This window comes from Pan troglodytes, chromosome 10 (assembly GCF_028858775.2).
Source record: "Pan troglodytes isolate AG18354 chromosome 10, NHGRI_mPanTro3-v2.0_pri, whole genome shotgun sequence".
Lineage (NCBI taxonomy): Eukaryota > Metazoa > Chordata > Mammalia > Primates > Hominidae > Pan > Pan troglodytes.
Genome location: NC_072408.2, coordinates 122342871 through 122366881, shown reverse-complemented (window position 1 = coordinate 122366881; position 24011 = coordinate 122342871).

The window sequence follows — 24011 nt, the reverse complement described above, 5'->3', positions numbered from 1 at the left end:
TGCTACTGCACTCTAACCTGGGCACCACAGTGAGACCCTGTCTCTAAAAATAAAAATAAAAATAAAAATAACTGATCATTCATTCCTTTGCTCATAGCTCTCCAGTGGCTCCTGAGTGACTCAGAATAAAGGCCAACATCTTCACAATGGTCATCGAGGCCCTATGCAATCCACTCCCCAGTTCTCTTATTTCTTGGGGTCTCCTTTACCTTCTGGTCTCCTCCTTGCTTACATTGCTCCAGCCACACTGGCCTCTTTGCCACTTTTTAAACATGGCAAATAGATCTCTGCCACAGGGCCTTTGCACTGGCTGTTTCCTGACCGACAAGGCTCTTTTCCCAGAAGAAGAGGGCACATTCTCTCACCTCCTTCAAACCTCTACTCCAATCTCAATGAGACATATTCCAATTACTCAGCTTAATCCTGTACCTTGCCCCACTCCCTTTGGACCTCCTGACCCCTCTTACTCTGTTCTACTTTTTTCATTTTCCTATAGCATCCATCACCTTTTAAAGACCTAGCTAATCTCCTAATCTGTTCTGTTGATCACTTACCGACTGTCTCCTTCCATTAAGGTGGGAAGTCCTCACTGGCAGATGTTTTTGTTCAGATTTGTTCATTTCTCTACCCCAAAGCCCCAGATAGATCCACCTTCCAAATGCATGACCTGTGTGGTCACACAGGACCCCTGTGCTCAGAAGGACGCCTGCCTAGAAGGACCCTGTACTTGGCTCAGTGCTCTCTGTTGCCACCACTTTGAACTACTAAATAAGTTTTGGGCAGTGAGTCTCCCGGTTTCATTTTGCATTGAGCCCTGCCAATGACGAAGCCGGTCCTGACTATAGAAACAGGTCAGGCACACAGTAGACACTCCGTGAGTATTTGTTGACTGAATGAATGATTCATGTCATGATTTAGCTCCATGACTTTCTTCCTGCCTCTCTGGGCGCTGTAGCCGCCTCTCCCCCTCCGTCCCTCCCCCACCCTTCCCTTTTGAAAGAGTGTATACTGATGTAAGCGGACAAGGAGAGGAGTCAGTCCGGGGATCAGGGAGCCGGGAGAAGATCGCCTGCAGCAACTGAGAAGACACAATTACTCCAGCAACTGCCCACCGACCGCAGCTCGGAGCCTCCACTTAATGTAATTGAGTGTGAAGGCCGGCTGGAGACACAGGCGCCCCTGCTGCCCCCTCTCCATAATATAGACACTATTGGTTGCTAATTGGCGCCAGTGGGCTGGTGCTAATTGTCCTAATGCACTCTGCTTGATGGAGGACGAGGCTGCGCAGGACAGAGGCGGGGGCTCCTTGGGAAATGGTGGGGGTGGTGGGCGCCCAGCACCAGCAGACACTGGTACAGTGTTCATAAAAGTTGGAACAGGCTTTAATTTTGCATCAAGTATTTAAGCGGGTTTGGGCTGGATATTGAGGGGGAGGTGGATCATGGAGCTTTGCTTGCGGTAACCCGCAAGGGGCCTGGGGAATAGGCCCCCTGCCATCCTTATCAATGGGTTATCCAGACGGCTGTGTCCCCAGCATTGTCTAATTAATTGTGTGAATTTCTAATAACCCGTTTAGCCCCCTAGCTCCTCCCCCAAGCCCCCAACCCCCGCCTCCTCCATTCGAGCTGCTCCCTCTTGTTCTGCTGGTTTCTGAACACTGTGCTTCAGTGATGAGACTTGACATCAGCCACAGAGGGAGGCAGCATTGAGCAGAGGGAAATGCAGGGAAGCTGGGGATGGCCTTGAACTCATCACGTGGTCTCAAGAAACTCACCTATCTCTTCTGGGTCTCAGTTTCCCTAGCAAGTGACCGTTGGGCTAGTGAGTGTTAAAATACTGCATATCCTCCGACTGTGGCACCTAAGATCTTCTTAGAGACTGTAGAAATATGCACATATATTTGAATATATAGTTAAATATATTGCTGTGTTTAAATATATGCATATATTCAAATGTATGCATATATTTAAATTTGCAGCCAGGCTTGGTCTGCAGCTAATCTTGTTCTGCTTACTCTGAAATATATGTATATTACTACATTATCCTAACACATACTGTGTTTTTACTAATGACACAAAGGTGCAGTGTGCTGGTAAATGCTCAACAATTAGCTCTCCAGGGGAAAACATCGTGAACTATAGCAATTGCTAAGTTCCATGGTGTAAATATTGCCACCATAGTAGATGTCAGGCTGCCACTGTGATGTCACAAAAGGCAGAGTTTGGAAGAAATGTGGATGAGCAAATTATTATATAGTATTTCCACCACACAAACACAATAGATGAAAATAACCTCAAGTGTAGTGATAATAGAATAATATAAAATAATCAGAAAGCAGTGAGTTTTAAGTATTTATCATTTTTTCTTTGGAATAACTTAATTGTAAGTTCATATAATTTAATTTTTCATGATGGCTGCAGTTAATAAACAGCTACCAAAAGTTCTGAAAACTTGACAGTGGCTTTCCTGTGCCTGTACAGGCTAGACCCAGCACCTCATTGTGTGTGCGTGTGTGTGTGTGTGTGTGTGTGTGTGTGTAGCACAGTACCCATGAATGCCATGATTTCTCAGAGGGAGTGCATAAAACAAAACTCAGTTTAAAAAGAATTCAACTTAAAATCAATACAAAGATGAATATTGAATAGAAAATGGTGTAGGTGATTTGTACATATAGTAAATATCATGAAGTTGTTACTCAAAAGACTAGATAGTTGACCTTTGAAAAACATGGATTTGAACATCATGGGTCCATTTATACACTGATTATTTTCAATAAGTATATTGAAAAACATGTTGGAGACTTGTTGCCACTTGAAAAAACTCACGGAAAAATTGCATAGCCTAAGTATCAAAGAAATTAAGAAAAAGTTAGATATGTTAACAATGCATACAATATATGTAGATACTAGTCTATTTTATCATTTACTACCATAAAATATAAATGTTTATTACAAAAAGTTAAAATTTATCAAAACTTATGCAAACAAAAAGAACATACAAGGTGCCATTCACAGTCAAGAGAAATATAAACAAAGATAAAGATACAGTATTAAGTCATAACTGCATAAAATTAACTGTAGCCCATACTTTGCTACTGGGATAATTTTGTAGCCACCTCTGTTGCTATTGCAATGAGCTCAAGTGTTGTAAGTATCCACCTAAAATGCTATGCAACACTAATCGTCATCTCCAAGTGAGCAGTGCCTCTCTCCAGTAAATTGCAGATTGCAATAAAAAGTGATCTCTCCCGGTTCTCACGTATTTTTCCTTATGTTTAGTGCAATACCATAAACCTTGACAAACACAGTGGGACCCATATGAAGTGCCACTAGTGATGCTGGAAGTGCTCATAAGAAGCAGAGGAAGGTCATGACGTTACAAGAAAAAGCTGAATTGCTTGTTATGTATCTTAGATTGCGGTCTGCCGCTGCAATTGCCCGCCATTTCAGACAGACGATTCATCTTATAAACAGATGACATAAACTTATGGTAATGATGAATACAGTACAGTGCTCTAAATGTATTTTCTCTTCCTTATGATTTTCTTTCCCTTTTTCTTTTTTTGAGGCATGGTCTTGCTCTGTCACCCAGGTTGGAGCACAGTGGTGAGATCATGGCTCACTGCAGTATAGCTCAAGCTATACTCCCATCTCAGCCTCCAAAGTAGCTGGGACCACAGGCATGCACCGCTGCACTCGGCTAATTTTTTACATTTTCTTTGTAGAGACCGAGGTCTCACTATGTTGTCCACGCTGGTCTCAAACTCCTAGCCTCAAGTGACCCTCCCATCTTGGCCTGTCAAAGTGCTGGGATTACAGGCATGAGCCACCACGTCTGGCCCCTTTATGATTTTTTAAAATAACATTTTCTTTTCTCTAGCTTACTTGATTGTAAGAATACAGTATATAATACATATAACATACAAAATATGTGTTAACAAAACCAGCTGTTTCTGTTCTCAGTAAGGCTTCTGGTCAACAGTAGGCTATTAGTCATTAAGTTTTGGGGGAGTTAAAAGTTATATGCAGTGTTTAGTGTCAGCACCCCAACCTCACATGTTGTTCAAGGGTTAACTGTAACTTGGAAGGAGGCTTGCAGGCTTCCTCTGGGTGTCTGCAACACATGTTGCTAGCAAATGAGCAAGGGTGGGAGTGGTTAGGGTGGCCAGGGTTCACCTTGCTTGCTAGAAGGCATGAAATGGCCATTTCTCACCCTTTTCTTTTACTGATGATTTTGTTGTTTTTCTCCCTCTTCCCAACCCAAGGCACCTACTTGGAGTCAGAATCTCCATCTTTCTTCTTCTCATATTTCTGTCCCTTCCACTGGCTCTTCAACCTTTCTCTGGACTTGTTTGCATTGCTGGTGATGCCAGTGGCCCATTACCATGTGCTACCTACCATATGCTTTGGGGAGAAAGAGTGAGGTGGGAAAGATCCTCTGGGGTTGTGAGGGAGACTTGACTTGAATTAGGACCAGCTTACACAAGGTGTAGGGAAATCATGGATGTTTCACATCCAAGACACCATTAGAAAAAAAAAAAACTACATTCATAATAGAATTTATGAAAATATTTATATTCCCAATAGATTATATTTTATACAATGGTTCCAGAACACTGCATGTATTTTTAAGATGTATTAATATAATCCACAGTTTTCATTGGAAAATGAATACAAACATTTATCAATTTCAAGTCTCAGGGCCCATGGAAAGTCATACACTTCTATAATGACATGTAGGCCTTTAGAATTATTTTGAAATCTTGTTTTCTGATAGTCTTTGAATAAATTGGCTTTGACTAAGATAAAGAGTAGAGATTCAGCAAAATACTGGTCTTATTACAACCTAAAATTGGGGACTATTAAGAGTAGGTAGTAGATTTTCCGTATGGAACAGTGGGTCTATTTGTGGATTTTTGGGCTTCTGGCAGAAGTAATTCAGAGGATAATATTGCTAATTTTATTTTTTTAACTTTTATTTTAGTTTCAGGGGAAGATGTGTAGGTTTGCTCTACACATAAATTGTGTGTTGGGGGTGGGTGGGTGTACAGATTATTTTGTCACTCGTGTAATAAGCACAGTACCTAGTAGGTAGTTTTTTAATCATCACTCTCCTCCTCCTCTCCACTCTCAAGTAGCCCCGGTGAGTGTCTATTGTACCCTTTTTTTCCAAGACACCATTTTTCTCTCCACAAATTGTCTCAATGTGCTTTCCCCTAGATTTGTCCCACGATGCTGTCATTCTTGCTTTTCAGTTCTAAATATGGACTAGGGGCTTGCAAACTCGAATGCCCCCAGAGGGCAGACAGGGATTGTAAATACAGGAAGGCAAGCCAGCTGGGGCAAGACAAACTGAGGAGTCTATACCCCTCTACAGGGGTCGATTTGTCAGTACTGCACCAGCCTCCTGCTCTGTAGGTGGCCAGAGCTCTTCATAGAAGCTGGAAGTGATGATTTGAACATGAACGTTCTTAAAGTCACATGGGAGCCAAACACAGCCCAATATGGCCTGTGAAAATCTTAGACAACTCAGAAAATATAAAGAAGAAAATGAAACAATTCATTTTTTCTAAAACAATTCATGAAGTCCTGAGCCACACTGAAGAAGTCAGAGTACCCTCAGGCCACCATATCGGAAATACTATGTCAAGAGACCAGGGCTTCAGGCGGTTCCAGCCCTTAGTTTTGTGGGTCACTCCATCTGAGGACCAAGTTACTGAGAACCAGAAGGAGGCATTCCCATACAACCCTGCACACATGGAAGATTCGTTTCAAAATATTTATAATTTTTACTGTTTTAAGTCAGTAAGTTTGAGGATTTTTTTTTTTTAGTATAGCAAGAGATAACCAGAACATGGACTCAGCACGTCCATGATATCAGCAATTCAATTGTTTCTGCTTCTTAACTCTTAAGCATAATATTACAATGAACATTGTTGTGTATTCACCCTTGCCTCTCTTTCAGATTATTTTCTTAGCTACAAAATTGTCGGATCTATAGGAGTCTGGATATTGTTGAGGCTTATGATAACTATTCTGGCAAATCGCTCTCTCAGAAATTGAACAAATCTATTCATAATAATTACTCTCCCACATTACTCTCGCTAAAAGTCGAATCAATTTATACTCTCGCCAGCAGTGAATGAGAGTCCACCCCTCTGGGCACTTTGACATATGTATTTTTAGTTACGTGAGCGTGGCTGGTTCTGAGTTGTCGAGGGAAGAAGAGGAATTGGAGGAGGGAGCCTTGAGTACCCTGGTCTTCTGACTGGACAAATGTGAAGGGAGGATGAAAATTCATTCCTAGTTGAGAGTTTGCAGTCTTGAAAGCTGAACTGCAGTTTTGCTCTTTACTGAAGCCATAAAAAGGATTTGCTGAGTCAATGTCTTCCATAAACAAGAGCTCAGTGCCTGACCCTGGTGAATATCCCTTGCCTTAATTCATAAATTCAGGTGTATTCTCATGGTATCTTTCTTTGTTGTTGTAATAATCATACAGAAATGACATAAAACACAGCCATTGGCCTCTCCAAGGTATGTGATGAAATGTGGGCTTGGCGAATGTTGCTGTAATTGTAAGCCAGGATTTGAGTGGTACAGCCTGAGACAGAAGTGACCCAGACTAGCTGGGGCCAGGAAACTGTGGGGCGACAAATGCTGCACAGGAAAGGAAGTGACCTAGAAAAGAAATAACAACAGAAAAGGTATGAGAGAAAGATAAGGGAAGGTCCTGTATCCCTCACGAGCAGAAGAATCCGTTCACAAGTTGAGCCTGGAGAGAAAATAATTTTCATCGGCTCCTAGCACCTGTTTATACCGTTACGACAACTAGATTTGCTTCTTCTTGTTGCCGTTATTACCATTACAGTGTAAAGGCTAGAAATACCACTGATTTAGCACTTATACCAAGCACAGCGTCCAGTTCAGCACTACCTCACTAAATCCTTTGAAGAGTCTATGAGAAAGACCGTATACTCGTGCCCACTTGACACGTGAGGAAACTGAGCCTCCGAGAGGTAAATTGACTTGTCCAGGTGTTACAGTCCATTTCCCAGCCGTGGCTGCAGCGGGATGATGTTGGTGGTAGGAAGAGGTTTTCTTCCTTTCTCATTGCTTGCTCTCATTTTTCATTTTCTTTCCTCGTTTTGCTTCTACGTGAAAGGGAATATTTGTTAACACTGAGAGGAGGTATAAATTCTGCCAGCAAAATTGCACCTCAAAATTCCTCAGTATGGTGGATGCAGGACTGGCTACATAATTTGTGGTACTCAGCGCAAAATGAAAATGCAGAGTCCCTGCTCAAAAAGCAGGGAAAAGGGCCATTGAAGTTACAAAAATATAAAGCCACTTCCTTTCTTCTGTGGTCTTTCTCTTGACTCATGATGGTATTCTAGGAAAATGCATTCTATCTAAAGAAAAAAAAGTTACATTATTAGAATAATTTTTTTTAGAATTCATATTTTGATTCTGCAAAGCCAGTTTTACATGCAGATACCAGAGCACCTGGCATTTCACTCTGATGCAGAATCACCAAAATTGCCCAATTTGTGCACTGTAGCTTCTTCCAGGAGGGTGCCTGAAGCTGGCCAGAAGAGATCAACATAAGCCAGACTTGGGAAGGTTGGAAGGAGGAACAGAGGGTCATACTAGGGACAGAGCCAGTTCAAGGGCATGCTTCTCAGGCACGGTATTCTTAGGTCGGTACGTGCTCTCCCAGGCATCCAGGAACCCTACCCTGCCATGCAGGGTGTGCACAAGCTCATTCAGGTCTGATGGCTGCTAGGTCCTCCTGCCATCTTCTCTTCCCTCCTGCCATCCTTGCTTTCCATTAGCCCCAACTCATGATGGAAGGGTAACCCTCAAGGGTACTGCAACTTCTGCACCAGGATGTGCTAGATACCTGAATCAGTGTAAACGAGAGGCTTGTCCCTATTGAATTGCAGCCTCTGGCCAGTCTCCAGCTTGGCAGAGGGTGGTACTGCCAGCCCAGAGTGAGATGGCAGTCACCATGATCCAGGTGGACATGCAGCAAGGTGCATGCTCCTACCCTGACTCTCCATACTCAGGCCCCATTGTGAGTGGAAGTTAAAGTGACTGCTGGGCAGGGCAGGGAGGAGAACGTGGAGGTGAAATCAGAGGAGAGGATGGCCAAGGAGCCACCCCAGGAAAGGATGAGGTGGTGGGAGGTGGGATAGTTCATGAGCCCAGGATCCAAGGCACCATGTGTGCTCCCTTGTCCACTAGACTTGATTTACACAGACCATTCGATTCAGCATTAGCCATAAGGTATGAGCCTCAAGCATGGGGCCTTCCTAGTGCAGGGCCCTGTGCCAATGCACTGGTCACATGCTCTTGTAGCTAGCTCTGGGCAGGGTGGACAATGACAGCAAGAGGAAGTTGTGTTTATACCACCTCTGGATTCTCAATCTTAATACTCATCTGCTTGTAATATTTTTTCCCTAGGGGGTGTTTACATTCATCATGGCCCAGAAACAAGGATATAATAAAAGGGTTGCTTCTAGAAAGTGCAACACATAGTAACATTAATATTTATAATAAAACTAATAATGATTAGTGTCATTTATTAAGCACTTACTATTCACCTGGCATTGTTCCCAGGATTTATACAACATGATCTGATGAGTATTATTTTTGAGCCCATTTTCAGATGTGGCCACTGAGGTACAGAGAGGCTAATGAACTTGACTCCCAGATCTAGCAGCTGGTAAGTAGTGAAGCTGCCATCATGACCTTGAGCAGCCTGGCTTGGGAGCACACACTTACTCATTGTGCCTCCCTAAGCGTTTGTTGAATGACTGAGTGACGGCTTTCAACAGAGTTGGAATCAGAATAGCATGAGAGGTGAAGAAATGCAGAATTTGTTGTAGATGCTGGTTGAGTTAGCAATGGAATGTTGAGGCTGTGCAGGGTTCTCCATCCTACAATTCTGGGAGAGAGTGAGACAATCGGGGGTTTGATGGGCTGAACATCCTATTCCTGTTGTTTGGGAAGAGAATATATGATGGATAAGAATAGTATCACTGGTCCCTAGAACACCACAAGGACCACAAATAGCAGAGGGAAGAGGGAGGAAGCCAGGGGAGCTTTCCTTGGGCTCTGGAGGTTAAGACTGATGCTGAAGCCTCGGAGACAGGATCGAGTGGGAAACACAGATGCCTCCTTTCCAACGCAGCTGGGCCTGCCCCGCCAGGATATCTGGCATCTGGAAGGGGAGATGGCAGCATCTGGTATGACATAAGGGTCACACCAGCTCCCCTTCCCTTTGCCTCAGCAGTTGCTTAGATTAATCCTTTCTCAACACACCTGCCTGCCTGTGCTGACATTGTTTCATCCAGAGTAACATGCGATTATCTTTCTTACCATGATGGGGGTGACCATGCAATCTAATCATTGCTGGGCATCCACCCTGTGTCCAGCCCTGGGCCCGGCAGGGATGACCTTGCTGGGAGCCTTTCAAATAACACAATGAAACAGATTCTACTATTCCCATTTTTACAGATAAGGAAAACTACGCTTTAGAGGCTCTCCAACTAATACAAAGCAAAGTCTGGACTCTAGCCTGGCACTTGTCCTGACTGCAAACCGCATGCACATCACAGTTACACCTAGCCACTTCCTGGAGCAGGGTCAGGAGCTGGTTAACAGCATGTCCTTCGGTGCCACACTGACTGGGGCCTATTCCTGGCTTGGGCGACCAACTGTCCTAGTTAGCATGAGACTGAAGGGTCTTAGCTTTCAGTACTAAAAGTGGGACAGTCCTGAGAAAGTTCCTAGCTCCTGGCTGAATTGGGCAACTTAACCGCTTTGTGCCTCAGTTTCCTGATCTGTACAGTGAGGATAATGATAGTGTTTCCAGTGCATGTAAAGCATTTGAGAACAGTACCTGACTTACAGTAAGTCTATGGGTTAGCTAGTTTCACTGATTTTGTTATTGCTGTTGCAGTTGCCAGTTCAAAATTTTAGAAGCAGTTTGAATACTATTGTTAAAAGCTCAGACTTGGCAAACAGGTAGATCTGGTGCACCCCCTGCTCCTCCCTGGGCTGGCTGTGTGGCCTTGATCTGTGTTGCCCAACAGCTTGGCTCTGCCATTGGATGAAGCTAATGGTCTTGGCCAGATGGTGCAGGTAAAGTCTTGGGCACAGTGCCTGGCACAGGTGAGGCCTCTGTGCATAGTAGTAGCTTGGATTATTACCAGTTACCTTCCTGTGAAAGTTTTCACCTTCTCCCTCCCTTTCTATCTCTTGCTTTGCTCCATCATCCTTTGAGGCCTCAATGCTAAGTCATCAAGGGAATCTGAAACGACAGTCCCAGACTTGAGTTGCACTTGTTTCTCCCAAAAAGAAAGGATTTCAAGAATCCCACCCCAAACCCTTGTCTGTGCACAACCCCAAGCTCCTTTGATGGGGGCGGAATTCATCTAGCTTGGATTGCTCTGCTCTGGAGGAGTTGAGGTTCAAGTGCCTTGTGGCTGAGGGACCAGTTGGCTTCCTCTTGACTATTTAGGGTGCTAAATTCTGGGAAAGGCAAGAACTACATGCAAAGATTAAGTTAATTCCAAATGAAAGTGAATCTCCTCTATGGCTAGGAGTTGAGTCTCTTTGAGGTGATGTGTCTTACAGGGAGTGGTCAAATTTTCCATTCATTCACTCATTCATTCATTCATTCATTCATTCATTCTCTTCACTATTACCCACTGCATGCCCAGCTCTGCCTAGACTTTAAAAATGAAGTAGATGATGCCAATTAGGCCTCAACCTATTTTCCTAAAGAAATTACAATTTTTTAAACAATAAATGTCCCAGTTTATAAGGATGAGAAGATGAAATAATCAAATGTCTTGCAATATTTAATCTATTAATTAGTTATAGAAACTATATTTTAAATTTCTTACTACGTGGCTGGGCATGGTGGCTGACACCTGTAATCCTATCATTTTGGAAGGCCGAAGAGGGTGGATCGCTTGAGCCCAGGAGTTCAAGACCAACCTGGCCAAAATGCTGAAACCCCATCTCTACTAAAAACACAAAAATTAGCCAGGCGTGGTGGCACACGCCTGTAATCCCAGCTACTCAGGAGGCTGAGGCATGAGAATCGCTTGAACCTGGGAGGCAAATGTTGCAGTGAGCCGAGATTATGCCACTGCACTCCAGCCTGGGTAACAGAGTGAGACTCAGTTTCAAAAAATAAAAATAAAAATAAAAAATTAAATAAATAAATAAATTTCTTACTATGTAACACAATACATTAATTTACAAATATCACTTCCTTGCCATCCCCCACCCCCATCACGTTTCAAAAAACTGTTCCTTCGAACTCTTCCCACGCATCTTCACAGTGGTGTCTTTTTCATCACTGAGGATGCTTTTTCAGGCCTCACCTAGTACCCCTGATGGATCACCTTCACGTCCATCTATGTTGCTGGTGACACAGTCCTTTTTCTCATCTCAGCATGACACCATCATGAGAGATGTTATTCTAGCCCACAAGAACCCACTCATGTATTCGCTACACATTACGATAGATTTGTTTTATTTTTCCTGTAGATTTATGTTTATTCTGTCTCTTCTACAAAGGCTTATTAACAACAATTTCTAACACTTTCCCTTGGTAGATCATATTCTTGTGACTATCTACTAAATCTATGTTAATATTTTTGCCTCCCTCTCTCTTTTTAAGTGATTCCCTCAAGTGACTTACAAGTTTCTACAAATAACATTGACTTAGGTCATTTCAGACTGACATGTTGTACAGAATAAGGAATTGGGAGTGCATTACCCTCTACATATGCTATATGCAGTATGAAAACCTTTTTAAGGCCTGCAGCGTGCAGATGATAGTAACAAATGCTATATGGGAAGGCTTAATAGATTCGTTGGGCAGACAGGCTTCAATATCATCATTACCATCATCGCTATCATTAGCAGTCGCCATAGCAACAGTGAATTCAACAATACAAAAGCAATAAGGACTGTTTCACTCATGTTGCTGGGATATAATATTTAAGGAAAAAAAGAAAAGTCAGGTAGAATCTCTTTCCAAAGTTAAGGTTTGCTCTGGAAAGCCCACTTGGGAACTTTCCAAACTCTGAAACACTTACCTGAGGCTATAGGAAATTGGGGTTCCTTTTGTTTTCCCCAAGTGTTCAGCACAGACTGTAATGTTCCAAGGGATTAGGGGTTTGGAAGCCTAAATCCAGAATCAGACAATGTAGTGGAATTAGTCCCACTTAAAGGCAACCATAGGGTGGGCTCTGTGCTGGTACCATTGCATAAGAGATGTCATTTCCCACCCCAGCAACTCAGGATACAACTAATGTATCCTCTCATTTAAACTGCGGGGTGCTGGGAGCAGTGGCTCACACCAGTAATTCCAGTACTTTGGGAGGCCCGAGGTAGGAGAATCACTCGAAACCAGAAGTTTGAGTCCAGTTTGGGCCACAAAGGGCGACCCTGTCTTTACAAAAAACTTAAAAAATTAGTCAGATGTGTTGGCTAATTGTTTCAGTTTTTTGTAAAGACACACTGTAATCTCAGTTACTTAGGAGGCGGAGGTGGAAGGATCACTTGAGTTTGAGGCTGCAATGAGCTGTGATCATCCCACTGCACTGCACTCCAGCTTGGTGACAGAGGGAGATCCAGTCTCTATAATAAATAAGTAAATAAATAGCAGGGAACAGACTAAGAGATGTAAGGACTTAGCCCAACGTCACACAGCTTTCTAAGGCCTCCTTCAATCCACTGGGCATCCCCAGATCTTATCCTTTGCTATTCTCCTTCCCTTTATTTTATTCTCAAACACAACACACTATTCTCTTTGCAGCAGAAATCACATTTTGCTACATTTTGCTATTTTATTCTCAAACACAACACACTGTTCTCTTTGTAGCAGAAATCACATTTTGTCTTCATGATGACTGTCATGATGGTTGTCACGAGATAACCAAACCCTTATCTTGTGTCTGTTTCTCCTGGCCAGTCTCTAAGCTGTGCCAGGGAAGGGTTTTTGTCTGTCTTGCTTGCTGAGTGTCTAGCATCTTGCATGAGGCTCGGCACATAGCAGATGCTTAATAAGCAGCCTCTATGGTATGAAGTAAATATTAGACATGTTTCTACTGCAGGCTCCAGTCCAATAATGGAATCTCAGAGGGGACAGTGCTCCTCTAGAGTTACAAGACTGGGTCCGTGATGCCTTTATCTGCGTGAGTGTGAGAACGGCTCCCTGATGCCATCACCACTGTCAAAATTATCATGATAATGATAATGATAACATAATATTCCAGCTCTGGGAGAGAGAGAAACCTTTAGCTTCCTGACAGCTATGCTGAGGCTAAGCCAGATAAATGTCCTCTTTGCCCGTCATTGTCAGTGAGTTGACCTCCTCAGCTGTTGAATCTCAAGTGGAGAGTCTCAATTTGAAAGGGTTTGAATGGACCCAAAGGCATTCACATGGAAGGCAGTTCTAGAGCCTGGCGCGTCTCCTCCCATGCGCCTGGTTCAGCATTCTCCATCAAATGTTAGAGGAAAGGGTGGGGAGGCCTGGGGAAAAAATGTATTATCCTCAAGTAAATATAAGAGCAGAAAAAAAAAAAAACAATAGCCTGAGTGTTGGACACTGCATTGTGGACTTTATATCCATTCTTTCCAAGTGTCCCAACAATTCTGTAGGTACACATTTTGACCTCCTTTCTTTCTTTTTTTTCTGCTGTTTTGTTTTTTGTTTTGTTTTGTTTTTTGATTGAGTTTTACTCTGTCACCCAGGCTAGAGTGCAGATCTCGGCCCACTACAACCTCCACCTCCGAGGTTCAAGTGATTCTTGGGCCTCAGCCTCCTGAGTAGCTGGGATTACAGGTGTGCGCTGCCATGCCTGGCTAATTTTTGTATTTTTAGTAATGCTGGGGTTTCACCATGTTGGTCAGGCTGGTCTCAAACTCCCGACCTCAAGTAATCTGCCCACTTCGGCCTCCGAAAATTCTGGGATTATGGGATTGCAGGCGTGAGCCAACGCGCTGAGCCATACATAATGATATAAAAGCTCAGAGGTGTTGAGTGACTCACCCAGGGTCACACAGCTAGTGAGAGGCATAGCAAAGATTTGAGCTGAGATTGTCCAAATCTGAAGCCTGTTCTCTCCTGGAAACAAGACCTCTGCCTGAGCCCAGTCTGTGGCATAAATACTGACTGCCTTCTGTCAGCTGCAGGAAGTGGGAAATTAGTTCCCTTTGCCTCCTTCTGTGGAAAAGGGGGCTGAGGATTGGGTGACTGATGGGGCTGGGGGGAGGCCCCCCGATCAACCAATAGGGTTTTAATTAGCCCTGCAGAACCTGGCATTAAGGAGTGAAACCCTTTGACCCAGCAATTGCACCATTAGGAGTTTATGTAACAAAAGTACACACCGGGACAAAGTTATAGGTATGGGATATTCATAAAGCATTGTATGTTAGAGCCCAAACTGGACACAACCTAAGAGGCCAGCAAAAAGGGAGGAAGAGAACCTCTCATGGCACACAATGACAGGGGAGCACAGCCGCTGAGAATGCAGGTCCCTAAGCATGAGTTTGAGTCTGGATTCTATCACTTCCTAGCGGTGTGACTTTGACATGATGTGTAATATGATCTTTTTGGTAAAGAACTAAATATGAGACATATTAAGTTCTGTCTGTAATGTAATTTCTTTCTTTCTTTTTTTAAATCTGCTCTACAAAGGCAGGTCTATGTAATGTAATTTCTGAAAGGATACATCCATAGTGGGTTAAATTGTGTCCTCTCACCCGCCAAAATTCACATTCACCTAGAACCTCAGCATGTGACCTTATTTGGGAATGAGATTTTTGCAAATGGATCTTGAGATGAAGTCATCCATTTAGAGTAGGCCCTAAATCCATTGACTAGTGTTTTTATAAGAGAAAGAGGAGGGAGATTTGGACACAGTAAGATACATAGAAAATAAAGTGACAGGCATGGTGGCTCACGCCTGTAATCCCAGCACTTTGGAAGGCCAAGGTGGGTGGATCACCTGAGGTCAGGAATTCAAGACCAGCCTGGCCAACATGGTTAAACCCCCTCTCTACTAAAAATACAAAAATTAGCTGAGCATGGTGGTGCAGGCCTGTAATCCCAGCTACTCCGGAGGCTGAGGCAGGAGAATCGCTTGAACCCAGGAGGTGGAGGTTGCAATGAGTTGGGACTGTGCCACTGTACTCCAGCCTGGGCGACAGAGTGAGACTCTGTCTCAAAAAAGAAAAAGAAAGAAAGAAAGTACTAAGAAAGAAAATAAGGTAATGTAAACACAGAGGCAGAGCTTGGAGTGATGCATCTACAAGTCCAAGAACGTCAAGGATTGCTGGGAGCCACAGAAACTGGGAGAGAGGCATGGAACAGATTCTTCCTCCAAGCCTCTGGAAGGAACTGTTCCTGCCATTACCTTGATTTTGGACTTCTGGCCACCAAAACTGTGAGAGAATAAATATCTGTTGTTTTAAGCCACCCAGGTTGTGGTACTTTGTTATGGCAGCCACAGGAAATTAATACACATACTGAAATAATGAACACTCGCTACAAGAGCGTGTGGCTATGATGCTTGTAGGTTTCCAGGTTTTAGTGTTCCTAATTGTTGGGATATTTTAAGACCGTAAAATTGTATTTTTAAATAATCAGCCATAAAGTTCAATCAGGGACTCTGGGTTTCATTCAGGCCCACAGAAATGGGTTGAGAAAGAGAGAGAGACTGAGAGAGAGAGGGAGAGAGATTCTAGCCCAACTACTGGCTGCTGTCCCCATATAAACCTCCCATGGTCTTGCACCTTCACCATGAAGCCTAAGTCCTCAGCAAACAGTTCCAGCCCATCCTTCCTGCCTCATGTTATAGTCCTTGGATTCAAAACCTCAACCTGGGACACTCCTGGGGGGAAGGCAAAGCCCTTGGGCGGGGCGGGGGGGTGGGGGTGGGAAATCTTTTTTTTTTTTTTAATAAAGTAAAAACTGTCCTGCTTGCATACAAGAAATTGTAGAAAAAGTTTATTTGCTGATCATTGCTCGAATCTTGAAATACAATCAGTTCACAAGGATGTAACCAATTTGAATGCCAGTTGTGACTCCATGCTAGCCCACCACAGTCTAATTTGACATTATTAGTACAAATATATACATAAATTAATTGCCATTAGCACATGAACTACCTTCTCACTTTCCAGCTTAATGTTGCTTCCAGCTTCAACCATTCATTGTGGGACTCTTAACTAGCCTTATTGGTCAAATGTATTCTGTTCAACTCAGAGAAGCACGGAAGTGGTCAGTAGGATTGGTGGTCCTTACTTGGTCATCACAACAAAGGCTGCAGTTTTGTACTTAAATCCATAGTGGACGGTGATCTTTTTTCCTATCCAGGCAGAGTACCTAGGGACAGCTATGAATTCTGCAAATGCAACGAGAGGGGACAAACACGACAAAGAGGCAGCATGACCAGGCCACTGTGAGTCCTATATTTCAACAAGGGTAGGCCAGCCCAAATGGCTTTCCTTATCTACATGAACCAATGGTATGTTTTTCTTCTGAGAAATCTCACCCATGGTTGCATTTCATTGCAGCCAGTAAAATTTAAAGAATTTAGAGGAAAAAATTTAAAGAATTCCCCAAATTATTACATTTTCGGAAGAAGCATTACATATAGGTTCTCTGAAACACTATGTTTTTTCATTGTCTCCCCTGCCCCTGAACATGTAGGTGTTTGAATCACTTGTATTTTTTCTTTGACAACTTTTCTTAAAAGTCTACACCTAAACCTTGTGTGTCTACCTCTGGGAAGGTCCTGACAGCTTTATCTGATTTTGCAAAAGTCCATCTCTCAGCTTCCCCCAAAAAGGATAACAAATTGCAGCCTTAAAGATGCCAGACCCATCAGCATTTCTTTATGATACCAGGTACATTTGCCTCTGTGATTTTTCTCATCCTATCCTCTCCACTAGAAACACCTATCCTCTTTTCTCTGTCCTAGAAAATTTTCATTCACCCTTTGAGGCCCTCACACAGATTGAGTCAACTGATACATTCCTAGCTCTGGCCAGGGATGGGAAACGCGATGGTGCAAATAGCAGACATGGTCATGACCAACCTAACAAGTGGGTTTCATTGCCATCATCCATCAAAGGTGAGGTTCAGAGAGGTGAAGTCACTTGGCCCAGACACACAGCCAGAAATTGGCAGAGCCATGGGGCCCAACACGAATGCTAAGCTGCTTCAACTTTTCTTCATATGGCACCCAGCTTATGAACATTTCAAGTGGTCCATAAATATTTGCTGAGGAGGAGAGAAAGATAAATAATATTTGTACATCAACTCATGCCATGTGGGCTGCTTACATTTCTCACTTCATCCTCTCAACAAACCAAGGAGGTATTACTCTCCCTATTGAACCAATGAAGAAAGTGGAGTTCAGAGAGGTGAAACAACTTGCCCAAAGCCACACAGCATGAATGTGACAGAGCTGGGATACGAGGCGGGTCCTGTGTACTTAACCATTAGACCTGTCTACCTCTGACACTGCTAGAATCTCCTCGTTTCTGCAGGGTGAACTGAAACCTGGAAAACATGCTCTGCTCTTGGCCATCTCAAAGGTGGGAGGAGCCAGAGAAAATAGAGAGTCTCTTTGTTCTATCTCAAAGGCAAATAACATGAGTTCCTAAATTCAGGCCAATAAAGCAAATTTGTTATGGCCACTTCAGAGGAGGCATAGCGGCTTGTCTGGGTCAGGGGATGCAGTGGACATGAACACCTAGATTGGCTAACAAGCAGCACAATTATGGTTCTCAGTGGATTCACACTGTTTTGAAAGGCCATCAGGCACTGAGAGGAAACAAGCAAAGGAGCGTTACAAATTCATTACAGAAACTAACTACTTCCATTTGTGCATGTGGCAGAGGACTCGGTGGCCAAGTAAAGGTATGACTCCTTTGTCCATAACTCTGCTCTCTGGAAGCCATGTCCTGGTCAGGCCACACCTTGTGGGAGCAGAGAGACAAATCACTTAAGACTGGGGACCTTGTTTTGGAAGCTGGTGGCTTTATTGGTGCAGGGGTGAGGGCTTTGGGAGGTGGTCAAGTCCTGCCTACCCTTGAAGGAAGTGTGTCTTGCCTAGAATCCCTGGTGCCCTGAGCGGCCATATTTTGTGCCATAAAATATTCTCTTGTTATTAGGGCAGGGCCCCAGACACCTTGATTCATTGAGTGACCAGCAACTGTGACCAGAAATTGACTGGCCTGAGTTGAATAGATGACGATGCCAATCCAATTCCTGTTTCATCAAATCGGATTTGGGACAATGAGACACTGTGCCAGGGGAGCTGTGAAAGCTAACTTGAAAGACCAGGAAATAGATGTCAGATCAAAGTGGCCATTTTGGGCCACTGACAACTGATGTTGTGGAGAAATTGACCTCATAAGCGGAGAAAAAATAGTCAAGAGACAGAGAGAAGTGGAGATGCATGATGGAGAGGTTGGAGACCTGGGGAGAGGGGAGAGAGCAAAAGAAAAGGCAGCTGATGGGTTCCAGGTACCACTTTTTTTTTTTGAGATGGAGTCTTACTCTTGTTGCCCAGGCTGGAGTGCAGAGGCATAGTCTCCGCTCACTGCAGCCTCTACCTCCTGGGTTCAAGCGATTCTCCTGTCTCAGCCTCCAAGTAGCTGGGATTACAGGCACCTGCCACCACACCCATCTAATTTTTGTATTTTTAGTAGAGATGGGGTTTCACCATGTTGGCCAGGTGGGTCTTGAACTCATGACCTCAAGTGATCCACCTGCCTGGGCCTCCCAAAGTGCTGGGATTACAGGCATGAGCCACCGCACCTGGCCAACCCAGGTTCCACTTTGTATTAAAAAAAATCGAAACAAAACAAAAAAACCCCTCACTTTTCCTATAGGTCACTTGAGTAAATAAATCTCTGTTTCAACCAATAGGATTTTAAGGAATTGGTGGTCATCATTTTCAACGTAGGAATCTCAACCCCATGCCCGTAGGAACCAGGCAAGACTGTAAATGCCTGGTACAGACTGGGCACAGAATAAACACGGAGCACTGAATCCTGGAGAAACAGAAGCCACATGCCCTGGAAGGAGGGGAAGTCCTTACTGAGTTCTGGCCAGCATTTGTCGTAAGAGGATGTGGGTTTAGATGCTGTAAAGCTGGATTTTAATGAACCTCCTCTAATATGTAAATATAGATAACTGACCAGACGGAGTGTCTCATGCTTGTAATCCCAGCATTTTGGGAGGCCAAAGCGGATGGATCACTGGAGGTCAGGAGTTCGAGACCAGCCTGGCTAACATGGCAAAACCTCATCTCTACAAAAAATACAAAAATTAGCTGGGCGTGGTGGCAGGCTCCTGTAATCCCAGATACTTGGGAGGCTGAGGCAGGAGAATTGCTTAAACCTGGGAGGCAGAGGTTGCAGTGAGCCTATCGCACCACTGCACTCCAGCCTGGGCGACAGAGTAAAACTGTTTAAAAAAATAATAATAAAAAAATAAAACTAAGTACTGATAACTAATTTTAAAAATATGATGAGGGCCACACAAGCTCACTTGCATATCCGCTGCACCCTTTGGCTTACTTTTCCAGTTTTTGGCGTAGATTCTGGAACCTTTTTAACAACTGGATGGCAGTTAGCATAAGACAAATGTATCTGAGCTACTCACAGGCACTTAAGAAGCAACAGTCATTGTTTACAAAGTATTTTCCCCACTGTACAGACTCTGAAACTGGTGTTATTGTGATTTTTCAATTGAATTGTACTTAATTCAAAACCGTGATTTAAAAATGTTACTGGTAGGAAGTGAGTAGAGTTTCCATAGAATAAAAAAAAATCAGGCTGGGCGCGGTGGCTCACGCCTGTAATCCCAGCACTTTGGGAGGCCAAGGCAGGTGGATCACGAGGTCAGGAGATCAAGACCATCCTGGCTAACACGGTGAAACCCTGTCTCTACTAAAAATACAAAAAATTAGCCGGGCGTGGTGGCGGGTGCCTGTGGTCCCAGCTACCCGGGAGACTGAGGCAGGAGAATGGCGTGAACCCAGGAGGCAGAGCTTGCAGTGAGCCGAGATCGTGCCACTGCACTCCAGCCTGGGTGACAGAGCAAGACTCCGTCTCAAAAAAAAAAAAAAAAAAAAAAAATCTAACCAAGTGTCTTGCAAACTACTCAGAGACCTAAAGTCCAGCCTGGAACGTCATCCTTTGCAGATACACTGGTCTGCAAAGCAGCCTAGTGTGAATGGTCTTTTTTTTTTTTTTTTAAATTAATCTTACATGGTGAAACCCCATCTCTACTAAAAATACAAAAATTAGCTGGGCACGGTGGCACATGCCTATAATCCCAGCTGCTTGGGAGGCTGAGGCAGGAGAATTGCTTGGGCCTTGGGAGGCGGAGGTTGCAGTGAGTCGAGATCACTCCACTGTACTCCAGCCTGGATGACAGGCGTGAAACCCTGTCTCAAAAGAAAAAAAAATCTATTTTGCTTATTAAACTGTAGTTTTTTTCCTAACAATTTATAAGCTTACCACTATGTATCTGAAAACATCAAAATTAATTTCTTTTCAAATGCTTTACTTTTTACTGATTTTTTTCATAACTTCCCTTTTTCCGGATCTGATTTAATTACGTTTTACTTTATTTCCTTGATTCTGCTGTCTGACCCCCTTAGAGATTAGAAATTTCATATTGTAGTTTATTTGCTTACCAACATGCCTGGGTGATGAAGTATGGCCATCAGTCATATATGTGGAGGCAATCTGCATTTATTTTTAGAAAAAATTATTTGGTAGTTAGGGTGTATGTTCATCTGGTATCCTTCTCCTGAAGGCAGTTCTATGCTGAGTTTGGAGACCAGTTCTGAGACCTGGGGTTTGCAGTTGGTTGTCAATGAAACTTACTGAAGTCCTTTTTTAACTTTTCCTATGCATAAAATGAGGATAATCGTGCCTCCCATGGTTATTGTGAAAGTGAAAAAGAGAATGAAGGAGAAGCTGTTTAAAGTCAGTATAAATATTAGATTTGAGGTCAGTATTACAACTGCATACATTAAAAACACGACTTCTAGAAGCTCAGGACACAGTCAGTGTCCACCTGATATTGCGTCATTTGCTTGGCACAAGGAAAAAATTCAGCTCAGCATGGAGAGGAAAAGCCTTTCTAGGGCCTTCATTCATTTGGGAAGTATTCATCACACATCTATGTGTTTTTGTGAATACGGGGGATCCAAGGTGAATCATGACAGCCGTGGTTCCTGCCCTTATAGAGCTTACTGTCACCCTATGATGAGGAAAGTCAGGGAAGGCTTCCTGGACAAGGTGTCATCTAACCTGAGATCTGAGAATTAATTGGAGTTTGGGGAAATGGGCTGGAATTGGAGGAGTGGGAAGAGCAATCTAGGAGGTGGGAAGAGCATGGGCAGTAGCTCAGAAACAAGAGAATCTATGGAGTTTTATTAGTCACACAAAGCTGCGTAAAAATGCCACACTTCAAAATGTAATAGAGCAAAATAACAAACATTTATTATATCAGTATTATGGGTTTGGAATCTGATGTATCTTTGCATAAGGCCTTCACTGTTGGCTGGAGGTATCAATTTCTTGCTACTTGGGCATCTTCATAAGAACTACTAGCATCATGGCAGCTTGCTTTCATTGCAGGAGAGAGAGAGAGCGAGAATATGAGTATATAATAAATTTCAGAGTCCTTCTGTAACCTCATCTTGGGATGACATCCCATCACTTTTGCCATATTCTGTTCATTAGAAGTTAGTCACTACTTATAAGTGGTAGCCAAACACTGGTACTCACGGACATAAAGATGGCAACAATAGTCACTGGGGACTGCTAGAGGTGGGAGAGAGGGAAGGGGTTGAAAAACTAACTATTGAGTACTATGTTCAGTACCTGGGTAATGAGATCAGTCATTACTCAAACCTCAGCATCACACAATATAACCATGTAACAAACCTACGCATGTATCCATTGAATGTAAAATAAATGTTGAAATTATGCTTGTTAAAAATTAAAGGATAAAAAAGAAGTGAGTCACTGAGTCCAGTCCACACTCAAGGGGATTGAGTCCACAGTCACAAGTGTGAATTCAGGAGGAAGGATCATTGGTACTATTTTTGGGGCTGCCTACCAGAGGCATGTGCAAGGATTGAGAGTTTAGTCTACATGGAGTACACTGTGTGAAAGGAAGGGTAGTATGGGAGAAGACTGGAGAGGTGACTGGGCACCAGATTGTGCAGGCAAATAAACCATTTTAAGGATTTAGGATTTGATCCAAGAATAATAGAGAAACTTTAGGATTTGATCCAAGAATAATAGAGAAACTTTGAAGACAGTTAAGAAAAGCTGAGCTATAATCAGATTTTCACTTCAGAATGGTCACTCTGGTTGCAGCTTGTGAAATGGATTGAAGAGAGGCAATGGTTGTTGACAGAAGACTACTGCTGTCATCCAAGCAACCAAGATGGTGGCCTCAAGTGGGAAAGTGGTGGAGAGGACAAAAAGAAGCGGAAGAGTTTCAGGGATATTCAGGAAGTCAGATAAGCAGGACTTACTAAATAGATGTGAGAAAGGTAAGTTAGGGAGAAGAAGAGGTCAAGAATGATTCCTACAATTCAGACTTGGTGGTTGGGTACATGATAGATATTCCTTGAGGTGGGGACCAATAGAGAAAGGTGAGTCTGGGAAAGAAGATGATGGGGTTGGTTTGGGACATGTTACATTTGAAGGGCCTGTGTGGCACCTCCAAGTGGAGATGGCCAGTGGGCAGATGGCTCCTTAGTTTTCAGAACAGCATGGAGATTTGAGAGTCACCAGCATCTGCCATCTAATTGCAGCAATGGGACTTAATGAGGTTTCCCCAGAGAAGGCTGGTTTGCCTCAAAGAGGACAGGCCCAAATTGCCCAGAGTAGACACAGGGCCCTTGAACAGAAACATGTGGGAAAGGTGCCAAGATCCAGTGTAGATCTGCTGTCATGACACCTATCGGAAGAGGAAGATTAAACTCTATGGCTCTTGGGCATGGTTTTCTCTTTATAGTTTGCTATGATGCTTTGTTTTCGGAATTATACGATAGTTGATTATTTTCAGATGGTGAGTAGAGTGAGAATTCTATTTCTCTCGGTCTCACTTTCATTTCTGTTCTCTGAACCTGCAAATAGAAGTCGGGGTTTTGGGAAGAGATGGGGTGGATTGGGAGGATCAGTTCCTTCACCATTCTAGGCTCATAGTTTACTCTGTTAGTTCAACACACTACTTTTTAGGGTTGTGGGGTACCCCTTTACCTTAAGTCTTGAAAAGTTTCGAGAGGCAAATGGATAGAGACCATTGTTTCCCTCTACTTAAACTTCAGAGATAATAGAACATACTAGTTAAAAGCATGAATCCTAGGGTCACACTGTGTGGGTTCAAATCCCAACTTTGCCACTTGCCAGCTATGTGACCTTGGAAAAATTACTTACTATCTTTATGCCTCAATTTCCTCACCTATAGAAAGAGCCAATAATAGGCTGTGTCTTACAGCGTTGTTGTAAATGAAGGAAAGACTTAGAATGGTGCCTGGCACATTAAAAAAATATTGTATATTTAAGAGTTTATTGAATAAAAATAGAACAAGTGCAGTTATGAGCACCTTTCGGGTTGCTGTCCAGCCCATAACTCTTCATTTCTGAGAAAGTGACTCTCATACACCAGAATGATCCTTAGCAGCCATGCTAGTATCATGTGATCCTCCCTGGTTGCAGCTCATGGGATCAGGCATCAGCTTTAGAACAAAGTTGGGCCAATCAGGTTCTTTCTCACAGGACAAAGAGACATTAGCTAGTCTCTGTTGGTGGCTGCATGGTATGGGATGCTAATTTCTGTTATGATGTGGGGGGATAGAGAAAGCCTCTTGGCCATGGAGAGACAAAAGGAAGCAAAGACCGGGTGGTCACAGAGACAGAAGCTTGGAGAGAGGT